Consider the following 9460-nt stretch of genomic DNA (forward strand, 5'->3'; position numbering starts at 1 on the left):
GCTGCGCTCCTATCCGCCAGCTTCCCTTCTCCGGCTGCCCCGGCGGAAATGACAAGGGCAGGTGTGCGCAGCCGGAAATGGCGGAGGTGGTGCAGCGGGACGCTGGCGCTGGGCCTCATCTGCGTGCGCGTCCTGCCGCCCCTGAGGGTCACCCTGCCGGCCTCCCAGAGTTAGCCCGCTTCCAGAGCCATCGGGTGTACTCACCTCCGATCTAAAACGCTGAGATTTATATCCGTCCATGATGAAATCGCGGATGCTTTTGTATTTATTAGGCACGGATTCTTAGCTTGTCCCAAGCCGCTGAATTACACGCTGTCCAGTCTCAAAGTTCCAGTGAATGCTAAAGATCCCTGCCTGGCACTACTAAACTAAATGGCTCTCATCCGAATGGCAGCGTCATTAGCTTCAAGTAAACGCTGAATTGAGAAATGACAGATTGTCATAATGACCTAAATATAACTAGAAATCTTAATGTAATTGTGAATTACAAACAAAACAAACAAACAAAAAACTCAGAGAACAGCATTGTGGGGAGTGTAAGGTAGAAATTCTGAACTAAATAATTGTGTATGTGGTCTATGAACAAATGTATGTAATTTTAATGCAAGGTGATAAAATACAAACTCCTAGCTTTTGCATCATTGTCACGTAGATTGCAAGAGGGGCAGTTAATTTTTAACAGCATGGAATGGATTATGCAAAATCATACCAAAATTAAGCCAAGTAATTAACAGTTAAAAATTAAATTTTGGAAAAGTAATGTTTTGGACTCTGTCCCGCCTTACAATTCTGCAGTCCTCAGGAATAAATATTCATGGAACTGTGCTGCAAAGGAGGAGAGTGGGATTAATGGATCCTCTGTATTTTGCTTAGTCAAGGCTCTCTGTACTGTATCCTCCCAAACTATGCAGACTTTCCCTGCCAAGATGAAGTCAAATCCTGCTGTGAATTATACCTGAAGATACTTAAAGCAATTTGCAGAGAGTCATAAAAAACTTTTGTTCTTTATATGAAGAATTCTGCCCAGAAAACGTAATGCTTCTTATGAAGAGAGAAATGGGGAAGCAACAAAGAGAAACAAAAGATTTCTTCGCTCTCCAAAATGTTTCACTTGCATGCTGATTCCATCAGCTTTACACAATTTTCAAAAACCAGCCTTCTTAAAACTTGAACTCAAAGCCCTTAGTCACTTAAGTGCTTGCATATATATTTCCCTCTAATAATGCCTTCAGCACAGCCTGCTGAAGTGGACACAAGCAAAACCATTGATATAGCTCTTCTAATGAAACAGCTCTGGTTGAACTTGAGAAGCACTGTCTGAGAAACTGGCGTAATGTAGAGCATGGACACATCAGTCAGATGGCATAACAGTGCTTATATTAATTTTGTCCATGCAAACATACTTTGCAAATATCATTCTTAAGCATGACTAAATTTCTGGTTTGGCAGTATGGACTGCACTAGAGTAGAGTCAGTGCATAGTCATCCTGTGTTGCATCACTGTGGCCAGCTCTGCACAATATGGTAAAGATGAGAAAGGTTGAGAGCAAACAAAATAGTCTGGGGGAGATGGAACCAAATCCAATAGACCGATAAAAGATAAGGACATGTTTTTCAGTCTAAACAATCCCTGTTCCCTCAGCTGCTCCTCGCAAGACTTGTGTTCCAGACCCTTCACCAGCTTTGTCACTCTTCTTGAGACTCGATGTCTCTCTTACAGCAAGGGGCTCAAATCTGAACATAGTGCTTGAGTTGCATCCTCACCAGTGCTGAGTACAGAGGGATATAGTCTCTAATCCTGTGACTACACTATTTCTGTTACAAGCCAAGATGCCGTTGACCTACCTGGCACACTGCTGACTCATATTTAGCTGGCTGTCAACTAACACCTCCAGATCCTTTCCCTCTGTTCAGCTTTCCAGCCTGCCACTCTGCCCCAAACCTGTAGGGATGCATGGGGTTGTTGTAACCAAAATGCAGGACTCAGCACTTGGTATGTTAAAGCTGACTCAATTGGCCTCAGTTCATTGATCCAGCCTATCCAGATCCCTCTGTAGGGCCTTCCTACCCTCAAGCACATCAATGCTCCTCCCAACTTGATGTCATCTGCATACTTACTGAGATGCTCTCATTCCCTTTGTGCAGATCATCAGTGAAGATAGTAAATAGGGCTGGCCCCAATACTGACCCCTGAGGAACATCGCTCATGATTGGTCACCAGCTGGGATTAACTCCATTCATCACCACTCTGTGGGCCCAGCCATCCAATCAGTTTTTTACCCAGCGAAGAGTAGGGCCACAGATCAACAAGGCAAGTGGAAAAGAAGTGGGCAAAAAGTATGGGAGGAAAGCAGGTCCTGCACTAGATTGGGATTTTTGCTTGAGATCTGAGAATTATGCTTGTTGATGTTTGTGTTGATTTGTTGTTAAGGAGGCAAGACACAGTCCTCTGCTTTTAATTGTGATGCTGGTAGTTTGTTTGGCACTCTGAAGAGATAGGCCAAAAAAATAAAAAATAAAAAAAAATCCACGCTGTAAGATGGAGACATCATGTGTAACATGATTCATTCATACACATACTGAAAAAAAAATCCAGTTTCAGGGTAATTGGTCACAGAAAGAAAAAATAAATGAATACTAAAGTAAATATCGCTCCCTTCCCCCCCAGCAGAATGTTTACTGTATTTTAAATTGCCCAGTGGAATTTATGCACATGACATGAAAGGGGAGACATTTCCTTCAGAAGAAGCAGCAGCCAAACTATCAAGGACAAACTTCTCGGGAGAAATCAACTCCAGGATGAGTTTACGAAACTGCTGAGAGGGATCTGCTTTTAATTTCCACAAATTTCTCATTTGTTGCAGTGTTCTACTACACACTGAGACTGTACTACAGTTCACAGGACTATATGATGAAAGAGTAGCTAATAGCAGAGAGGCTACTGCTGAACCTGCTTCTGTCATAACAATGAATGTAAAGTTATGCTACAGAGATTCCCAAACATATTCACTCTTTTTAACCAGAGAGAAGGTACTTAGTATTTTTAATTTCTTTGGCCATACTCAGCATGCTCACAAAATGAGACACAAGTTTGAAAGTCTCCCTCAAAGACATCTTAAGAGTAGTCAAAGCTTGTCACTAACCAGTACCTTTATTTGATGAATTATCGGTGATTTTTTATATACATTACAAACTACTAAAAGTCTTCAGTCCTCAATGCGTTTAATGAATTTATATATGCACATCTGACTTTTCTTAAAGGTGTGCAAGCGTCAATTACTATTATTTTCATCTTGGTTAGTGCACTGCTTCCAATTTTGAAGCATACAACGTGTCAGTGAAAGCGATGAAGAGATCCTGCAATTTACTTTCTGCCAGGAAAACCTTCAGATGCCGTGAGCACTGAGAGATTTGATTGGAGCAATAGAGATGCAAAAATAAGTTATTGTGAGGATATGCAAGGTAAGTGAAGGGAGAGAAGAGGTTTTGCTAGAAAAAAAAAAAAAGTAAAAAATCACTCAGGAGTAGATTTAGCACTAAGCTGGTGGCACAAACACTGCCGTGCCTGTGAGTTTGTGACGTAATTAGAGTATAAAGAAGGAAAAAGACTACAACCATGTATCAGTAGCCTGATAAATCTCGCAGCACACATGCAAAAAAAAGTTTGATCAATTTCCTAATCGTTAGTGGGAGGTGGTGGTTTGGTTTTCTTCAATACTGTGCTACATACATATAGTCTGATAAAGTTACCACATTCCGTGCTGTGGAGGTAGGCCAGCTAGTAACTGCTTTCAAGCCTATACTTTTAAATCAGATTTGAGAGAAGCATGTTATATTTTCTTTCTCTAAAGAAAGGCATTCCCTGAGTCGCAGGGTGGAGGTTAATCACATCTGACTGTGACACTGTCAGTGGTGTGACTCAAATATTCAGACCTAAAGGTAAGAGATTCTCATAGTCCAAAAGCAAGTTGTTTTTTTTTTTTTTTTGTTCTCCTTCCCCTCCCCACACTGTGAAAAGCAACATGGAAAGTTCTGAGTTATCCATCTGATCTTATCACCAGGAAGGATATATTTATGTCTGGAAGTCTGCTCAGCACTCCATTCCAACCAGTCCTGTGAGTGCAGCACACTTCCTCACGGTCATTCCTTGAGAACAGATGAAGCCAGGGCTACTCAGAAATGGAATATAGCTAAATGATATTGGATCATTTGATCAAACTTCTAAGGAGTTTGATATGAGTTCGGCACTTGCCTGAGTAACAATTTTTCTTGCTACAAATCATAGAGACATTTTTGGAATTTATCTTGCAACCTGGTAAAGTTGCAGAGTTGTCTGGATACTTGTCATGTTCCTAGTGGATAAGGACGCTTAATGCATGTTTTTTCCATCTTTCTTCATAACCAGAATACTTGGTACTCCTTTGTGCATCCTCAAGCCCTGACAGGAGTTACAATTTCCAGATATCTGGAGTCTGTTCAGAGCAGCGTTCGGTAGTCTTGTGCGTCAAGAGTTTGTACAAGAAGAGTTTCTCTGTGTATCTCATGCATTCTTGTGAACTATATTCTGATGATTATATGTTTTTACCTCCAGGAAGTGGCTTAAAATATGCTCCTAAAAATCCATGGAAAGTATTCTCTATTCCCAAGGTAAAGACACAAAGTTTCACCACTTATCTAAACAGACTGCTTTCTCAGAGGTCTTATTACCTCTCAATACTATGAGAGCTTTGTATTCAAATCTAACATTAACAATTTAAAGGAAAAATGTTTTGAATAACCTCTTTTTATGAGATACTTAACAGTCATTTTCTTTTCCAGGAGAAAGCTGATGTGGATAATTTATTTTATAAATTATTGCAGATCACAATAGACATTTTAGTACATTTTCAAGGTTTTCTTTTCCTGGCCAAAACAACTATATCCTCCTTTTCTTCCCTTTTATTATACCCCTTCCCCTCCTAGGTCTTCACACTGTTTGACATAAGGCATATTATTTGACCTGAAAGGAAATAGTTTGTCTATGAATACTACAAACTAAGTTTTGTTTTCTTTTCAGTCAGAGCATTGCAGAGATCTATAAATTTGCCTTATTTACAAGAAGAATGCTCTTCTAAACTAGCATTAGGCTTTGGTTATGCTAGCATGAGCCTTTCTTACCATATACTGCACTTGGTAGCAGTGAAAAAGAGTAGGAGAGATTCTCTTGCTATTACACCCTGCAGCTGGGAGGTGGGACTTCCTGCCTGTAGGTTCACGTCTAATAATTGAAAATGACTAAGCTACAGCTATCATTTTTCAGAAATGTATTACGTTTGCCAGAGAAAGCAAGGATTGTTATGAGTGCTGCAAGAAAAAGTGTTATCAAGGCTTTTGTAAGAAATGCACACTGACTGTAACCATATCTACTCATACATAGTATCTCTACTGAAACACAAAATATCCTCCTCTAGCTCTTCCAATCTCCATGCCATAGGGCGCTGCTTGAGCTGGGGGTTGAGCACTTGGTAGAAGTGTGGGTGGGCTAAGGAGCACAAGCAAATGTTTGCGCCTCTGCTCTCCCCATGACCAGACAGGGTAGACCCAGGGTAGAACCACCTGTACTCTTAAAGGCCAGACACTGAAAAGAGGCATCTTTTGAACTAGGCTGCTTCCTGAGAAGCGATTTTGCTTCTTGCAAAGAGAACATGTGCCTAATGTCAGATAGAGAGCCTCAGAACAAGGCAAAATTGAGCTTAAATGCCTTTCTGTGGTGGTCTGCTGGTCTTTGTGTGTGGCATCAAATCTGCTAATTGTTAGACTCCTTCAGATCTTAGATTTAAGGAACAATACAATTACTTCTAACAATGCTTAGCTATTCCTGTTAGGCTATATTGCTGAACAAATGCTTCTGAAGATTGTTTGGCTGTACTGAATATCTCTTTTTCTGGCAGATCTGTTTTTCTGAATGTTTCAGTCAAGAGCATTTGACTTGTTTGTAAGTGATTGTTCCCGTTCTAAGACTTCATTCCTCCTTTTAAGCTGAATGTAGTTAGTTCCTAGTTCTGAGAACCTCCCTCTCTTGAACCAGTAAGAGCCTATGTGTATATTTTTGCCCTTATTGTTACTTCTTGAGGGGTTGTGAACCAAGGTACAGTAAATATCAAACAAAACGTTCAGGGAAGGGATGAATGGTTGACTGCAGTGTTTAAATATACTGGGAAGAAGTGATAGATTTTGCAGCTTATCTGCTGAGCGGTGTAGCAATTGGACAAACCAGTATGATGGGAAAAGGCATTTCACCAGAGGTGTAATGACAGAAGGATCAGCACAACAGAGAAATGCTATAAAGGAAAGGGATTGCTTACCTATACCAGAAGATTTCACATTCACTGAGAAAAACTTCACCAAGGAGAGATATCTTAAAAGAGATCATCCCCCAGTGGCAATCAGCCCTTAAGTGGGGTCTAAGAGAGGTGCAGCCAGGTTCCACCCCTTCCTGTCACACAACTGAATTGCCTTCCCCTGTGCTCCCGGGGCTGACCCAGTCCTTTCCCCAGGTGCTCAATTCAGGCTGTGACTCAACAGTTCCCATACAACTGGAAAGTTTGAGTTTCAGGATTATCATCATTGCTCATAAATTAGTGCCACTATCTATCATGAATGTTTGTATAAGCTAATTGAAATAAGAAGCCATCTGTCCTTCCAAATTCAGAGGTACTTGGAAGATTCTACCTCTTCCTGTGTTGTCACCATTTGCCTTTTGATTCTGCAGAGGTCACGTTGTTTTTCACAAAGACAAACCTCTGCATGTGGAAGGTAGGTAGTGCCATATCCACATATTGAATAAGAAAGCAGTCTTAAGAACAGCTGCGCCAATAAGGTAATTTAGTTAATCTGCTGCTCTTTCATTCACAGCTGCAGGCCAGTGTTAACATTGGCGAGCCCTCTTGCTGTCTGTGTCACCAAGATTAGCACAGGATTGTACTTGTCCTCCAAACTTCTGATTTTGCTCTTCTCTACCAAGTGCTTTTCACCTGAGCTATTGTATTGGAAGTCTGCAGCAGATTGAATTTCAGCATTGTAATGAATGTCCTGACCACAACAGTAAGTAGCCTGCCAGAGGATTTTTAATTCTTGCTGCTGAAGACAGATGTATGTTTGATTCTAAATCTGATCATCCTGCTATCTCTCCACCTGGGAGTTGCAGGTAGATAGCTGATCACTATATCTGCAGTCTGTAGGCAGAAATGGGAATAGGTTTGCTAGAGCACTGGTGGCTACTAGAGGGACTATCAGAAAAGAGCATCACAATATCAGACATACATTGGTAAGAACATCAATCCTTTTGGCATCTTAGGTTTGTGGGTTTTTTTTTCTCCAGAGGTTGGCAAACATTTTTAGGTCAGTGATGACAGCTTCTGTTAATTCTTTAACCATTCAGGAACCTGGGAAATCAGTACTTGAGTGATGGTCTGAACAGTGGATGATCTGAATTGGTGTATGTAGGGGAACTGTGAGGTCACCACTTGAACTGGGGATTGAGCATCTGGAGAGGGGACATAGGCTGCCTCCTGAGAAGTTCTGCATGGCCAGAAATCTCCTTCACCAGCTGGGTGCGTTCATCTCTTCTTTCTGTGTATGACTATTGGCCTACCTGTAAGTTCTGGTGTAAGTAAGAACCTCTCAGAAGCAATTTTGTCTCTTTGTGAGCAGAACAGAGTATAAACAATATTGTAACAGAAGTGGTTCTTTGGCATCAACAGAAACCAGGAAGTGTTTAAAAGTATTACAGCTGGAACCCAGTAGTTAAAAATATGATGCTTGGTCTCTAGATTCTTAAGGTCTAGCACAATTAAGACCCTGAGTTACTATGAAGAAGAGTTAGCAAATATCCAAGTATGTATTTTGTGTGATTTCTGTCTAGATCAGATAAGTTTCAGTAATTTGCATAATGAAGTAGTTGCCAGAATGCTTTAATGTTTCTATTTCAGAAGACTGAGAAAACCTAATGAATTTTTACAGGCAGAAGACACATTTTGTTGATTAATCACAACCACCTTCACACCATCATGAAGAACTGACTTACACTCAGTTGAGCAAGCAATCATTTTTACTCTAATTCTGGTGTGTTTTTTTCACAGTCAAGTACAAGCTTTTTTCAAACCCAGATAGCAGTGAAAGATGTACTTTTCTTTTTCTTGAAAAGAAAGCTAATTTGCAAGTAAATTATGAAGGAATTAAAATTACTGATGCTAAAATAAACCAAGAACTTTGTGTCACTTGTGACTTATGCTTTTAGTTGTTTGCAATTACAAGTTGCTTTTATTGTTCAGTAATATGTGGCAGGTCTCCCACATATTTTTGAAAATTCACCTAGTTTGATGGATATTTTGTCTCTTCCCTAAATAAAAGAATGAATAAAATGAATAATGACAATATTAGTATGTGGAAAAAAAAAAAAAAAAACCATTGTAACTACTCTGGATGATAATTACAGGAAACAATGCTTCCACTCCTTGAAATTTGTCACAGACTAAAACCTGGGACCGTTTGGAACACCATATACTTACAGACATTACCAAACTACAACTGCCCCCTTTTACAAGTAAACAAAAGTACCTGCAGAAACTGAGAATGTGTTTATCTTATTCTGATTTCCACATTTCAAATACCACAAGTATTTCTGGGCACGGTGTGTACGTACTTAGCATTTATACGTCCATCTATATGAACTGCAGTTACATGACATGGAAAGATAAATGTCTGGAGCTAACATGTATTCAAGTCCAGGTGTCATATCAAAAGTGAAGTGCTGTACTATGTGTGCCCCTCGGCTCCATGCAGATGAATTCTCAATTCCTGCTAGGTTTATTTTTACATCTGGTAAAATAAAATAGAGTGAACTTTGATCCTTTGACTCAAGTTTGGAAAGGATTACTTTTGTTTAGGATCATGGCAATTTTGTTAAATCAGAGTATCAAAAACTTGCCCCGCTTCTGCACCATTTAAGGCTATCTTTGAAGACAGTGCTTTGCCAGGGAGGAAAATAACGTTGAATAATACAAGTCATTCCCAAGGCAACTAATCCCTGAAGAACAGCATATAAAAACATTTGAAAATAATTCTGGTGACATTGGGGTTGGCAGATAATGCAGTTGCACTGTTCAGCTTTACTGTGAATGGATAATTCACAACCTGTGAAGTTGTAGGCTGAAAACGTTTCTTATCTACGTATTGGCACTAACTATGATGTTGATTATTCCTTGTTTCCATGTTGTGTAAGATGAAATAAAACTGGGACTCATTTTGACTAAGATGGCCTAGACACTGTTTTGAACCTGCTTAGGCTTTTCTAGACCTTTCTACATTCAAGAAAGCATTTGAAATAAAGCAGGTGAATGCCTGTGTGTAATGAATTGACTGAACTGGAAGGTTTGCAACACATTAGAACACAAGTGAATAAAATGCTAAATGCAATGTA

Source organism: Meleagris gallopavo, chromosome 3, assembly GCF_000146605.3.
Source record: "Meleagris gallopavo isolate NT-WF06-2002-E0010 breed Aviagen turkey brand Nicholas breeding stock chromosome 3, Turkey_5.1, whole genome shotgun sequence".
NCBI lineage: Eukaryota > Metazoa > Chordata > Aves > Galliformes > Phasianidae > Meleagris > Meleagris gallopavo.